Source organism: Mustela lutreola, chromosome 4 (genome assembly GCF_030435805.1).
Source record: "Mustela lutreola isolate mMusLut2 chromosome 4, mMusLut2.pri, whole genome shotgun sequence".
In the NCBI taxonomy this organism is placed as follows: Eukaryota; Metazoa; Chordata; class Mammalia; order Carnivora; family Mustelidae; genus Mustela; species Mustela lutreola.
The window spans coordinates 20,376,653-20,393,386 of NC_081293.1; positions in this window are offsets into that span (position 1 = coordinate 20,376,653).

Below are 16,734 nucleotides of genomic sequence, written 5' to 3' on the forward strand. Positions count from 1 at the left end.
CCCAGAGACCCTTTTCAGTAGGCACACCATTGTGAATCCAAGAAGGGATTACATCCTGCAGAGAGAGGGAATTGGCATAAATCCCCGAGCAGAAGATTGTGATTCTAAATCTCTCCTGCTTCTGAGAGTTTGCTGAGTGGCTTTCACCATTCCCTCAAAATGAAACATTTCAAATTCAGACTATAATAACTGCTAACTAAACCATAAAGATGATGATTTTGAGATTTATCTTCTCCAATGAAAGTGCTATTTCTCACTTTTGTAGGAAAAATGTGTAAGAACTTTCCCTGGAAATGTATATAAGAATTCTTTCCCACCTTTCTTGCTCAGCCCTCCAGACTGCTCATTTGATGGCATTGCATATGTACTTAAGAGAATTTATAGGTTTTTTTTTTAAATTGTGAAATTTTTATTCCTCTGAAACCACAGAAGAGATACATTTGAGAAATAACTCCCTTCAAGTGATGGGTTCTTCCAACATGTATTTCCAAAACTATTGAAATCATGATCTCTATCACTTGTTATTTCATAGCTAAGCTTAATCACCCAACAAAAAATTTAATACCTTCACATTATTATAGATTGCCTGTCAGTGTGAGATATGGCTATAATGGTGTCATCCAATAAATCTGATGAAGATGGAGAAGTTTCTTTCATTATACTAGCATTGAAAATTTTGGTTGATTGACAAATAGCTTGTTCTCACAGGTGTTAGAAGGAGAAGAGTTTAAGATCTCATGTATTAATTAATAACAGACATTATATATAATTAGATAATTATAAATATTTCTGTGCAGTAGAGCTTGAGTACCCTGTGCTGTAGCTCAGTAGATCACTAGACTTGACCATATTCTTGAATATTTGTTGAGCAAACAAATAAGGAAGGGAGGAGGCTTCCACAGGGCTCTGAGAGGTTCTTGGTCATTGGGCTTCATCTTTGCTCATTACATTTTCCTTTTTTGTGCAGCTTCTAAGTGGCAGCTCCAGCTCTTGCTGTTCCATCACCACTGTCTGCTGTTTCTGGCCCAGGGTCCTCTCCTTCCTGAACCTCCTGTGGGACTCAAACAGTTACGGTAAATTCTTTTATCTCCTAGTTCCTGATACAAGCACAGTACCCGTAGAGGGTTTCTAAAATTTTTGCTCTGTTGCTTATCAGAGGAATTATATGGAAGGTAGAATGTTGACTGGTCCCACCTAGTTACCACATACACCAAAACATGTCTAGGCCTCAGCAGTGAAAAAGACACGGATGGATAACTAAGAGCAAGAAAGCTTGTGGGGCTTATAGCAAATGAGCTCTTCCCTATACAGCAAATTCATTGCTTAAGCACATAAAGAACTTTCTTCTGCTTCCTATTATGTGCCTCTAATGGGCTAGCATGGTTTAGAATCTTGTCATAAGCTGTCAATCTTTGATGCTAGATTAAAAGCTATAAAAAGATCAAATGCAAGAATCAGTAGGGTAAAGATTATACTTTTCTAAGATCTAAGCCACTTCCATAATCTCTGTTCCTATTTCAGTGCCAAAGGCAAGTTTAGTAACAAACAATCAAGAAGTTTATTTAAGATACAGATTAGGAGCATATGGACAGAGAGAGGAGCGGTTCATGGGCAATCTGAGATGGGGTGGTTGGAGACCTGCCAGTCGCTTTTCAGGAGAAATCTCTTAGACCATGACCACGCAAACGAAACGAATACCAGTTTATTTGCCTTCAGTTGGTGTCTCAAAACTCTCATAAGTTTATCCTGGTAGAAGAGTTAGAGTCAGATCATGAGTACCACTAAGAACATAGCACGAGATTTTGAGTTCATTTAAGAGTCAGGAGAAGCCATTGAAACAGTCTAAGCAGAGAGGTGACAAAATCTGATTTGCACTTAATAACCTTTGTCTGGTTGTTGTGTAGCGAGAGCCAAGAGGGGAAGCAGAGAACCCAGTGGGAACTATTGCACTGGCCTTGGTGAAAGCTGTCAGTGAACACATCGGAAGGGGGTTTAAATAAAACTCAGACACCCATGTGATTCTGCCTGCCTGTCACTAAGCCAGGCTCTGTAAGATTGGAATATGCTCTTCAGGCTGCAGAAACAGAACACTTTCCTGATCAATTTTTGGGCAATCAGTTGCCTCTGAAAATAATTTTTAGAGAAATCTCTATTTATGTCCTTTAAAGAGAGGGAGAGAATGGAAAAGAATAACTTGGCATGCTTATGGGCAAAAGTAATAGGAAAATGGTAAAAATCTTTCAGCGTAAAAATAATTACCCAAAATCAAAGGCATGAAAGTGCTAGCTGGCGCTCATAAATGTGTTTTTCATCATGTAAATCATGTTAAATTTGAAATGTGAGAAATGGTATTTCACCGGGAAGGCTACATGTAATTTTCAGCTACATAAATTTATTTGCTCTCAAGCTCTAGGCAAGTGTCACCTCAACTTGTGGTCTAATGTGAAAAGCATTAGCCAGGCCAAGGTGTCCATGGAATACACTGGATAAGTAGCTTTCCCTGTGCCCTGTATGTGTCTTCTTAGTAATATTGGACTGACATTAGTTAATGATAGATATTATGAAGGTAATTCTCTTTTCTGATTGCTAGAAAATTGGTAGCTGACATCCAGGGAAATGGATTTCTGACATTTCCCACCCCCTTCTAACCCTGCTGAGCTCTAAAGAGTATTGTAAAAAGCATCCTTGCTGCTATACTCATTATGGGATATAAACAGACTAAATTCCAGAATTACATTTTTTTCCTGGATTCTTTAGTCTTTATTAAAAGACTTTTGGTGCTTTTTTATTTGTTTGTTTAAAACATATAGAATAAGCTCTGAAGCAATTTGAGCCACTTCTGAGAACGTATCTGGTGTTTTAGTGAAGAAAACCTCCACGATTCCTTTGTACAGGCTTCTTCCACATATGTCTTTAGGGTATATTCAGTTCATTATGTATATCCATTCATTCACTTATTCAATAATTATCGAACCCTTAATATATGCAGGGGCTATGGGAGACATGGTGCATCTATTACTGACAAAACTGATCTAATTCCTACACACTCAATTTAGGGTGTACAAAGCTGATATTCTGCATCATGATAAGATACAGGGCAGAGTATCACCCTGAGGTTTTGTCCAGAAGTGCAAAGGCAAACAGCGTTGATATTGTCTCATTGGATTTAGACAGGAGTGGGGTCTTCCAAGGGCCTGGATCCAGAATTCTGTCAATGGAACTTTGGGATCTGTAGTGGATAGTATAGTATCCTGTAGTGGATAGTATAGTCTCCAGATTCTTGCTCCAGGACAGAGACTTATTTCTCCCCTTGCCAGGAGTGTTAATTGCTGAGTCTCACCTCTGTGTCCCTCTCCAGAATTGTGCTCTGCTGAAGGGAAGTATCCTACCCAAGGTTACAATTTTCCCCAAGGACCCTGGTAAGGAGGATGATGGGGAACATACTGAGTTCTCTTGCCTCAATTTAAACAACTCTGATGGACTGTCTCAACTCCAAAGATACCATTGGAACCAGCAGAGTCCTGTGTTAAACTTATATCAGAGTCTACCTCTCTCTCTCCCAAGCTCACTTCCTTACATGTGTTGACTGTAAATGTACTTTTCAATAAACCTCCTTTAGGAAAACCTACATTCCAGAGTCTACTTCCAGAGGACTCCACCTAAGAAGGGGATTTAATACTTTTTTTTTTTTTTTACAAATTCAGCTTGTAATTTTGATAGTCTAGGATACACAGACTCTATAGTTGTTAGTCCATTTCCTTAATTTATTCTTTACTCTTTGCAAAACCCCTTTATGTTAGCGAGGGTATGCCCCATTGACAAATAAGAACTTGAGACTTGAAGATTGATTTGCTCCAGGTCCCACAGCCAACAAATGGTGGAGTCAGAATTCAGGCTTACTCCTGTCTAATCTTGTACCCTGCCACACTACTCCCCCCATTCTGCCCTTTCTTCACCTTCTGATTTTCCTTGTGGAGTAAGTAAGGTGGATTTCACTACTTTTTCATTCTCAGAACAAAAATTAACTTGTTGATTTCTCAAGTTACGTTTTGGTTTTATTTCTCATCTTTACAGCAAAATTCGAACATGGAATGAAGTTGGGGACAGACATTCAACTTAGACTGTGTTATGTGGCTATGTTGTGTGTAATGCTTTAGGTCACCCCCCACAAAAAGAGAATACATGAGAATACACGTAGTAGCACTTAAAAAATAAGCAGACAAAGCAAAAACTGTTAACCAGAGGATAGTAGGGGAGAAATTTTGCAGTGGTGAGGAAACAACTGAACAATATGACTGTAAGGTTGAATGTCATGAAGGATGACCCAGTCAGCTCATGGTGAAAGAAATGACACTATAATTGGGATGTGTAATGGGCGTAAAATGGCATCCACTTTGAACTGTCATTCTGATGTGCTGGCTATTTAAGTGGTATCTGTTCACAGGTATACAGGGTTCTCTCGGGGGCATTCAAAGCTTCTCTCGGGGCATTCAAAGCCCCTTCTCTCTCTACCTTCCACCCCTAGAGTAACTGACAAGAGCTTGTCACGTTTCTACATATCTGATCACCTGGAAACAAACAAAAACAACAAGAGCTCAGCCTCCATAGCAGTGAGCTAGAGGGAGTTTGTGGACTTACTCAGGACACATGATTTGATGCTTGAGGGGCTGCTCTCCCTCCCAGAAAAGAGATTTCACTTTCACTTGAACCATCTATAGGAGAATCTGCTGGTCCAGACTTGTGAGGTCCTGGAGTGCTTCTCTGTGAGGCCTTCTTCCTGGTCTCTCCACTAAGCACTATGGAGACCAATAGTTGCAAATAAACACTTGTGGAGGATTTATATCTCATGGTCATAAGAAACTGGTGTTAGCATCTAAATGACTTTTTTATAGATCAGTCCTCATCTACTGGACATTGTAGTCCCTGATGTGTCTCTGTTGACAACATCCCTAATTATTAAGGTTTTTCTGGTGCCCATTACCACATCTTCTGATTTATTAATTCTAACAATTTATTTTAGACATAAAAAATCAAATGTAATAAACTTTGATGATCAAAAACCATGATTTCTTCATAAGACTGTGAGGAAAACCACTCTGCCGCTGTGGATCTCAATCTCCTTCCCTATAAAATGGGGATAATTATTCCAGCCTTTCAGAGCTACTGTGACGGTGAAATGAGCTAACATAGGTAAAACACTTAGGATAGTGTCTGTGACATAGTAAGCTACACAATAAATGAAGGAAAATCACATCACTATTGTTCATGTTGGGCTTTGAATAAGACTTGTCCTCCTAAAGGCATGTTGATACCAGAAAGGGGCTTTGTGGGATGAAATACATTTCCTGAAGCCAGACAGGACACTGGGCAGCATTTCCAGGGCAGCAGAATGCAGCTCCAAACCAAGACATCTCTTCTGAATCCCAATCCATGAGCAATATCATCTGGCTGTCAGATGCCAGGGTCTCTGACTTTTATTTATGACTCTTGCCACACCTTTTGCTGTGGACCCGAGTCAGATTAAAGGACATATTCTTTTTTGCTCTGCACTTGAAGAGGATGTTGATATTTTCCTCGAGACTCATTTCTCCTGATCAATCTATTCCCCACTCTATCACCTTCCCCAGGTAATGCAATGGATGTGAACAGCCAGCCAGGAGAGAAGTTTCAAATAAACAAGATAAAATGCCAAAAAAAAGTATACTTTCTTAAAGCAGAATTTTTCTCTTCCCTTTCCATGCTCTGAATAATGTGTGAAACTTTACAAGTTTTGAGGCACTAGGGCAAGGGGACAAACCACAAATTTGTCCATGAGTTAAAAAAAGTATATATAAATGTCAAAAAGTAAACCTCTGAGTTTTAACCAGACTATACTAGATTAATTATTTGGCTTCAAAAATGGGGAAAGAGGTTTGAAATATGTCTTCAGTTATTTCCTATCAGAAAACATGACATGGTACATTTTAATGAAGGACATCCATTCTGCAGTTTATGCCTGGACAATGCTTTTAAAATATAAATGTACAGGGGCGCCTGGGTGGCTCAGTGGGTTAAAGCCTCTGCCTTCGGCTCAGGTCATGATCCCAGTGTCTTGGGTTGGAGCCCTGCATTGGGCTCTTTGCTCAGCAGGGAGCCTGCTTCTTCCTCTCTCTCTGCCTGCTTCTCTGCCTACTTGTGATCTCTGTCTGTCAAATAAATAAATAAAATCTTAAAAAAATATATATAAATGTACAAAGGGGTATTCTGTGGCTCTTACTGAAATGCAGATTCTGACTCAATAGATGATGGGCAGATCCTAAGACTCTGAATTTCTTACAAGTACCTAGGTGATTGTGAGGTTTCCGGGCTAAGGATAATACTTGAGCAGTAAGGACATAAGGTATGTTAATCGATATGGCTCCCTTTTGGTGTATTGTTATGACCAAATTAGATGTGTGTGCACTCATTGTACAGGTCCTATCCCCGAAGCATTCATAGGCTGGTGAAGAGTAGAGAGATACGCACAGGTACTGTATCTAGACAATTAATGACAATATTACATAATATATACAATGAAAATTCACAGAAATTGCTATGGGACTCTGGGGTGAGGGGACTCATTAAGCCTTAGAGTATCAAAGAATTCTTTGCAAAGGCTGTAATGATGGGGACGCCTGGGTGGCTCAGTGGGTTAAAGTCTCTGCCTTCGGCTCAAGTCATGGTCTCAGGGTCCTGGGATGGAGCCCCGCATCAGGCTCTCTGCTCAGCAGGGAGCCTACTTCCTCTTCTCTCTCTGCTTGCTTCTCTGCCTACTTGTGATCTCTGTCTGTCAAATAAATAAATAAAATCTTAAAAAAAAAAAAGTAATGCTGAATAGATTCTTTAAAGAAGGGGAATGAGTGTTCCAGGAAAGTGGATGAGGGGGAACATGGGTGAAATTGAGAGTTACATATATGGTTACAAATGGCACCTAGAAATATTTTGTTTGCTTTTTCCTTAATAGAAGAAGAAATAAACTGGTGAAACAGACTTAAGCATTTCTCTATATTGTTGGGGAAATCAGTACATTTCTCTTTCAAGAAGAGGGCACAGTTGTGTCTATCTTTTCCAGCCTTCGACATTTTGCTTCATGGAGTTTTCTCCAGTAATTTTTTCTTTCAACTCTAGAGCACTCATCTTCATTGAATATGAACATTTCACACATAGACCCCTGATCTGAAACATCTTTATAGCATCCTGAAATACTGAGCAAAATTTCTTATAACTAATAATCACATTATAGCCATCATCTATGTGCCAATACTGTGTACTTTTCACTTCACAAATTCTCCTATTTAATTCTCACAATTATCTTATGATGTATGCGGCATTATCACTAACCTCATTTTACGGATACAGAATCTCAAGCCTGGTTCAGGGAACTGTTTGCCTCAAATCACTGAACCAGAGAGCAGTAGAGCTAGGATTAAAAATCAGTGAATGCAGTGCAATTAAATACCTCCCTATGTTGGATGGATTCATTGACAGACTTTGTTGCTGATTCAGGGTTGCTGCAATTTCTTTGAATTTCTTCCATTTTGACATTGTGTTTTATTTCTCCTTCCCTCCAATTTGAGGGGACTCAGTGACTGATTTGACTGATACAGTGGAATTGATCCTATGCCAGCTGATGGGCCCAAAGTCTTAAGAAACCAGGACTTTATTCTTCTTGTCCCTTAAAATATACAGTCTTAGAGCTCACAGGCATCACACAAGAAGTCTGATGTGTTGTTGGAGAGATGACCTGAAGAAGCCCTAAGACTATGAGAAATGCTTAGCTCTGAGACTGAGCCTCAAGAGGAAGATGTTCCTCACTGAGCCCAGCCTTGCAAGGAGCTTAAGACTCCAGACAGTTGAGTAAAACTATTTGGACCCCCATACTACCCCAGTAGCTCACTGAGTACCATTGAATGACCTCAGTCAGTGTTGCATAGAGTAGAAGAACCATCTAGTTTAATAGTCCATAAATTCATGAGTTATTATGATATAGTTGTTACTTTAAGCTATTGAGTTTGAGGATGGTTTCTTATGCAACAATTGATAACTAAATAAGCTTCTTATATCTGCAAACTGATTAGGAACCTGAAAATGATATCCTTGAGCAACTTCTCCTGGCAGTCTTACCTGAGGTGTTATGGAAGAATGAAAAAAAAAAGAAGAAGATCATTTCTGACTTTTATAATCTTATTTTCTCTGCCTCTTTTTAGTGTGTCTTATTGGTAGTAGTAAAGAGGGAGGTACAGTATTTCAAAATCTCTTGGAGCAAGGATAGCTGACAATGAGAATAACCCTTCAGTTAAATATGAGGTCTCTGCCCTCTTCCCTAAAGATTAAGCACTAATCTTAGATTAGGGTTTGAGAACCAGAGGGATTTTAAAAGTCATTTAGATTAATCATTTATTTTTATAAATAAAGAAACAGAAGACTTGAAAATTAATCACTTTCTTTAGTATAGTGCTGGGAATAGAACCATAGGTCAGTGGATTATGCTATTTTTATATATCTGTATGTGTGATATAGATAGACATAGATACATGATATATAGATATAGACATGGCAATATTGATCTATTAGTTGTCATAAATTGATATAACACAATTACATATTATGCTGCAAAGTGAATTAATACATTGAGATTCTCAATCAAAGAATGTAATTAGTGTTTCTCAAGTTTGGCTCTACATTAAAATCATGGAGATTATTAAAAAAAGTAAATCACTGTTTAGGGCCTAGTGTATACATTATAAATTGTTTGTGGTGGCTACAGGAGGTTTTTTTTTTTTTTTTTTTTTCTTTTTTTTTTGGTGACAATCCTGGTAACTAATAACTGATTTATTATTAGTAACTAGTAATTTTGGGGTGTACAATTTACTAATAAACTTACATAGTATAGTGATACTTTTTCACTCTTCAATGACCATGTATAATTTCTATGATTTCTGGCTTAAATAATTTGTGTATCTTTATTATTTTTAAAATAATTTTTCTATTTTTTGAACTATATTCTCATAATTTGTATTCATTTATAATATGTACTTAACATGCACTTAACACAAACTTTTCTTTTTAAATCTTACTCTCTTGAAAAAGAATTATATTTTCTGCCATCCTTCTCTCAGCCTTTAAGGGACGATCCAAATGTAAAATAGAACTACTAGCTGGCTTTTGTAATATCAATTCACACTAAGTTGATAAATCATCCAAGCAGGAGTCATTTGTCAAATATATATATATATATATATTTAAATAAATTAGCTTTATATTATATATATATATTATATACATATATATTATATATATATGTATATTATATATATATATTATATATATATATTTAAATAAATTAGCTTTTCATGAAGAATGTGCTGGATTTATTAGCTAGAGGTTGCTAATAATTTATCATACCCTCATTTGCTTGAAATATAATTCACAAACAACCCATAATTGAATTAAATAAAAGCATCTGAATCTAGGACTAATGCATTGGAGGAAATATAATTATAGCTCATTGCCATATTATAAAACTATTATGGTAATCCCAAATGCCCGATGTTTGCTGGCAAATTTCAAAATGGCATGATGCATACCATTTAATAACATTTTTATTTACAAATATAAGTTTTGAAAAATGGTAGAACCATTGGGGAAAACTGTCTAAAAGTCACATGGATTTTCTGTATTGCTTCTGAATTTACAGGTATCTCAAAATATTTTAAAAGACTGTTAACCTCCATTGCTACACACATTGCCCTCACTCTGGGTCGTTTTGATTTTGTGACATGAATAATAATAAAAAAAGAACTCTCACATATGTTGATTTGAAAGAATCTTTGGTTTTCCTGCGATACCAACTGAATTCCAACATATTAGGAACCATTACATCTTCATAGGATGTCTCTGAAAATGCTCTGGTACTCAAGGGAAAACACAGTACATATTATAAAACCCAGGGGCACACACACACAAAAAAGTTGATTGGCTATAGTGGATGGTTTTGGTGATGTCTCTGCATTAGGGCCAGTAGGTTGTTTTTGCTCATGTGGTCCAGAAAATTAAAACAAAACAAAACAAAACAGTATAATCTGGTGGTTAAGTTTGTAGTTTCTAGAGTCAGTCTTGACTTTTTGTCTCTGTGACCATGGACACATTCCATAACTTCCCCTTTCTTCCAGTGTTTCATTTTAGAATAGAATCAGTAATAGTGCTTACTTCCTAGGATTCCTGGGAGGATTGAACCACAGAATATATAGAACATACACGCCTGACATTCAGTGAACTTTTAGTAATGGGGAGCTGGGTGTGAGAGATGCTGTGGTGATGATCCCACTGCTTCAAAAATTTTGGTCAAGACAATTAACTAAAATTACAGAGGTTTTCTACTTTTAAATTCTGAGTTCGTCAATTGTCTCAGCCCTCCAGAACATAGGGTCACCTGCCTGCCATAAGTCTTTTATAACTCTGCCTATTTTGTGGTTGGCATCCCTGAGTACCCGTCAAGACACAGCCTTCTTAAATCCAGCTTACCACCATTGATTCAGTCTTTACTTCTTTTCCTATATCTAGATTTTCTTTGCTCTATACCTGGTATTCTACTGAAAATAAAGTATTTCCCTAGATCTCGGACACTCTATCCTGAGCTCCTCATAATCCTATTCTCTGGGTTATGTCCCTTCATCACTAGTCACAGGTTGGCATATTGATGCAAACAGAACAGTTATTCAGATCCGTAGCCCTTCTGTCCACTCCATTGAGCACTATGATGTCACTACTGAATTAGATATTTATAAATGTCAAAGTCTGTCTGAAACTCTTCTGAGGTTGCTTAATCTTTGCATGCTATTGGGGAATGTTAGCTACATGCAAGAGTTAGCCTTTCAGCCTGGTCAGTTTTTCCAGCTTAGTCAAATTTTTTTTACTCTTACTTTGTACCATGTTCTTACTTTGGTTTACACTGTAGTGTGCGCTGAAACTAAGACCAAATGAGTTAATAAGAATTTTGAATTCTCTTTTATCTATCAGAATGTCTTTGGGTGATAAAAGAGTAGATAGAGGCATCCATAGACCCAGCTTTTCTTGGGGGTTGAGGGATTCAGTTGCTTCTTTTTTTTTTTTTTTCCTCATCCCTTTGCTCTGTGTCCAGAAATCCAAGAATCTCACTAACAATGAAGGTTTGAAGTGTTAGAGTTCAATTGTATTGTTTTTTTAAAGTTTCAGAATTTCAATAACAATAACAACAAATTTAATTTGATATCCACTTTATTTTATAATATACAAAATGTATGTGTAAGGTTTCATGACAAATCTGTCATCAAAATAAATTTAGATGCATTAAAACACACTGACAAAACTTCAAAGCTACCCTTATTATCTAAGAGATCAGCATCTCTTTTTATTTTTTTTTTTATTTTTTATTTTTTTATTTTTTTATTTTATTTTATTTTTTTATTTTTTATAAACATATATTTTTATCCCCAGGGGTACAGGTCTGTGAATCACCAGGTTTACACACTTCACAGCACTCACCAAATCACATACCCTCCCCAATGTCCATAATCCCACCCCCTTCTCCCAAACCCCCTCCCCCCGGCAACCCTCAGTTTGTTTCGTGAGATTAAGAGTCACTTATGGTTTGTCTCCCTCCCCATCCCATCTTGTTTCATTTATTCTTCTTCTACCCACTTAAGCCTCCATGTTGTATCACCACTTCCTCATATCAGGGAGATCATATGATAGTTGTCTTTCTCTGCTTGACTTATTTCGCTAAGCATGATACGCTCTAGTTCCATCCATGTTGTTGCAAATGGCAAGATTTCATTTCTTTTGATGGCTGCATAGTATTCCATTGTGTATATATACCACATCTTCTTGATCCATTCATCTGTTGATGGACATCTAGGTTCTTTCCATAGTTTGGCTATTGTGGACATTGCTGCTATAAACATTCGGGTGCATGTGCCCCTTTGGATCACTACATTTGTATCTTTAGGGTAAATACCCAATAGTGCAATTGCTGGGTCATAGGGCAGTTCTATTTTCAACATTTTGAGGAACCTCCATGCTGTTTTCCAGAGTGGCTGCACCAGCTTGCATTCCCACCAACAGTGTAGGAGGGTTCCCCTTTCTCCGCATCCTCGCCAGCATCTGTCATTTCCTGATTTGTTGATTTTAGCCATTCTGACTGGTGTGAGGTGATATCTCATTGTGGTTTTGATTTGTATTTCCCTGATGCCGAGTGATATGGAGCACTTTTTCATGTGTCTGTTCGCCATCTGGATGTCTTCTTTGCAGAAATGTCTGTTCATGTCTTCTGCCCATTTCTTGATTGGATTATTTGTTCTTTGGGTGTTGAGTTTGCTAAGTTCTTTATAGATTCTGGACACTAGTCCTTTATCTGATATGTCGTTTGCAAATATCTTCTCCCATTCTGTCAGTTGTCTTTTGATTTTGTTAACTGTTTCCTTTGCTGTGCAAAAGCTTTTGATCTTGATGAAATCCCAGTAGTTCATTTTTTCCCTTGCTTCCCTTGCCTTTTGCGTTGTTCCTAGGAAGATGTTGCTGTGGCAGAGGTCGAAGAGGTTGCTGCCCGTGTTCTCCTCAAGGATTTTGATGGATTCCTTTCGTACATTGAGATCCTTCATCCATTTTGAGTCTATTTTTGTGTGTGGTGTAAGGAAATGGTCCAATTTCATTTTTCTGCATGTGGCTGTCCAATTTTCCCAGCACCATTTATTGAAAAGGCTGTCTTTTTTCCATTGGACATTCTTTCCTGCTTTGTCGAAGATTAGTTGACCATAGATTTGAGGGTCTATTTCTGGGCTCTCTATTCTGTTCCATTGATCTATGTGTCTGTTTTTGTGCCAGTACCATGCTGTCTTGATGATGACAGCTTTGTAATAGAGCTTGAAGTCCGGAATTGTGATGCCACCAACGTTGGCTTTCTTTTTCAATATCCCTTTGGCTATTCGAGGTCTTTTCTGGTTCCATATAAATTTTAGGATTATTTGTTCCATTTCTTTGAAAAAGATGGATGGTACTTTGATAGGAATTGCATTAAATGTGTAGATTGCTTTAGGTAGCATAGCCATTTTCACAATATTTATTCTTCCAACCCAGGAGCATGGAACATTTTTCCATTTCTTTGTGTCTTCCTCAATTTCTTTCATGAGTACTTTATAGTTTTCTGAGTATAGATTCTGTGTCTCTTTGGTTAGGTTTATTCCTAGGTATCTTATGGTTTTGGATGCAATTGTAAATGGGATTGACTCCTTAATATCTCTTTCTTCTGTCTTGCTGTTGGTGTAGAGAAATGCAACTGATTTCTGTGCATTGATTTTATATCCTGACACTTTACTGAATTCCTGTATAAGTTCTAGCAGTTTTGGAGTGGAGTCTTTTGGGTTTTCCACATATAGTATCATATCATCTGCGAAGAGTGATAATTTGACTTCTTCTTTGCCGATTTGGATGCCTTTAATTTCCTTTTGTTGTCTGATTGCTGAGGCGAGGACCTCTAGTACGATGTTGAATAGCAGTGGTGATAATGGACATCCCTGCCGTGTTCCTGACCTTAGCGGAAAAGCTTTCAATTTTTCTCCATTGAGAATGATATTTGCGGTGGGTTTTTCATAGATGGCTTTGATGATATTGAGGTATGTGCCCTCTATCCCTACACTTTGAAGAGTTTTGATCAGGAAGGGATGTTGTACTTTGTCAAATGCTTTTTCAGCATCTATTGAGAGTATCATATGGTTCTTGTTCTTTCTTTTATTGATGTGTTGTATCACATTGACTGATTTGCGGATGTTGAACCAACCTTGCAGCCCTGGAATAAATCCCACTTGGTCGTGGTGAATAATCTTTTTAATGTACTGTTGAATCCTATTGGCTAGTATTTTGTTGAGTATTTTCGCATCTATGTTCATCAAGGATATCGGTCTATAGCTCTCTTTTTTGGTGGGATCCTTGTCTGGTTTTGGGATCAAGGTGATGCTGGCCTCATAAAATGAGTTTGGAAGTTTTCCTTCCATTTCTATTTTTTGGAACAGTTTCAGGAGAATAGGAATTAGTTCTTCTTTAAATGTTTGGTAGAATTCCCCCGGGAAGCCGTCTGGCCCTGGGCTTTTGTTTGTTTGGAGATTTTTAATGACTGTTTCAATCTCCTTACTGGTTATGGGTCTGTTCAGGCTTTCTATTTCTTCCTGGTTCAGTTGTGGTAGTTTATATGTTTCTAGGAATGCATCCATTTCTTCCAGATTGTCAAATTTATTGCCGTAGAGTTGCTCATAGTATGTTCTTATAATAGTTTGTATTTCTTTGGTGTTAGTTGTGATCTCTCCTCTTTCATTCATGATTTTATTTATTTGGGTCCTTTCTCTTTTCTTTTTGATAAGTCGGGCCAGGGGTTTATCAATTTTATTAATTCTTTCAAAGAACCAGCTCCTAGTTTCGTTGATTTGTTCTATTGTTTTTTTGGTTTCTATTTCATTGATTTCTGCTCTGATCTTTATGATTTCTCTTCTCGTGCTGGGCTTAGGGTTTCTTTCTTGTTCTTTCTCCAGCTCCTTTAGGTGTAGGGTTAGGTTGTGTACCTGAGACCTTTCTTGTTTCTTGAGAAAGGCTTGTACCGCTATATATTTTCCTCTCAGGACTGCCTTTGTTGTGTCCCACAGATTTTGAACCGTTGTATTTTCATTATCATTTGTTTCCATGATTTTTTTCAATTCTTCTTTAATTTCCCGGTTGACCCATTCATTCTTTAAAGGATACTGTTTAGTCTCCATGTATTTGGGTTCTTTCCAAACTTCCTTTTGTGGTTGAGTTCTAGCTTTAGAGCATTGTGGTCTGAAAATATGCAGGGAATGATCCCAATCTTTTGATACCGGTTGAGTCCTGATTTAGGACCGAGGATGTGATCTATTCTGGAGAATGTTCCATGTGCACTAGAGAAGAATGTGTATTCTGTTGCTTTGGGATGAAATATTCTGAATATATCTGTGATGTCCATCTGGTCCAGTGTGTCATTTAAGGCCTTTATTTCCTTGCTGAGCTTTTGCTTGGATGACCTGTCCATTTCAGTGAGGGGAGTGTTAAAGTCCCCTACTATTATTGTATTATTGTTGATGTGTTTCTTTGATTTTGTTATTAATTGGTTTATATAGTTGGCTGCTCCCACATTGGGGGCATAGATATTTAAAATTGTTAAATCTTCTTGTTGGACAGACCCTTTGAGTATGATATAGTGTCCTTCCTCATCTCTTATTATAGTCTTTGGCTTAAAATCTAATTGATCTGATATAAGGATTGCCACTCCTGCTTTCTTCTGATGTCCATTAGCATGGTAAATTCTTTTCCACCCCCTCACTTTAAATCTGGAGGTGTCTTCGGGCTTAAAATGTGTTTCTTGGAGGCAACATATAGATGGGTTTTGTTTTTTTATCCATTCTGATACCCTGTGTCTTTTGACAGGGGCATTTAGCCCATTCACATTCAGGGTAACTATTGAGAGATATGAATTTAGTGCCATTGTATTGCCTGTAAGGTGACTGTTACTGTATAGGTCTCTGTTCCTTTCTGATCTACCACTTGTAGGCTCTCTCTTTGCTTAGAGGACCCCTTTCAATATTTCCTGTAGAGCTGGTTTGGTATTTGCAAATTCTTTCAGTTGTTGTTTGTCCTGGAAGCTTTTAATCTCTCCTTCTATTTTCAATGATAGCCTAGCTGGATATAGTATTCTTGGCTGCATGTTTTTCTCGTTTAGTGCTCTGAAAATATCATGCCAGCTCTTTCTGGCCTGCCAGGTCTCTGTGGATAAGTCAGCTGCCAATCTAATATTTTTACCATTGTATGTTACAGACTTCTTTTCCCGGGCTGCTTTCAGGATTTTCTCTTTGTCATTGAGACTTGTAAATTTTACTATTAGGTGACGGGGTGTGGGCCTATTCTTATTGATTTTGAGGGGCATTCTCTGAACCTCCTGAATTTTGATGCTCGTTCCCTTTGCCATATTGGGGAAATTCTCCCCAATAATTCTCTCCAGTATACCTTCTGCTCCCCTCTCACTTTCTTCTTCTTCTGGAATCCCAATTATTCTAATGTTGTTTCGTCTTATGGTGTCACTTATCTCTCGAATTCTCCCCTCGTGGTCCAGTAGCTGTTTGTCCCTCTTTTGCTCAGCTTCTTTATTCTCTGTCATTTGGTCTTCTATATCACTAATTCTTTCTTCTGCCTCATTTATCCTAGCAGTGAGAGCCTCCATTTTTGATTGCACCTCATTAATAGCTTTTTTGATTTCACCTTGGTTAGATTTTAGTTCTTTTATTTCTCCAGAAAGGGCTTTTATATCTCTCGAGAGGGTTTCTCTCATATCTTCCATGCCTTTTTCGAGCCCGGCTAGAACCTTGAGAATTGTCATTCTGAACTCTAGATCTGACATATTACCGATGTCTGTATTGATTAGGTCCCTAGCCTTCGGTACTGCCTCTTGTTCTTTTTTTTGTGTTGAATTTTTCCGTCTTGTCATTTTGTCCAGATAAGAGTAAATGAAGGGGCAAGTAAAATACTAAAAGGGTGGCAACAACCCCAGGAAAATATGCTTTAACCAAATTAGAAGAGATCCAAAATCGTGAGTGGGGAGAAAGGGGATAAAAAGAGGTTCAAAAAGGAAGAAAGAAAAAAGAAAAAAAAAAAAAAGAAAAGAAAAGAATATTTTTAAAGAAA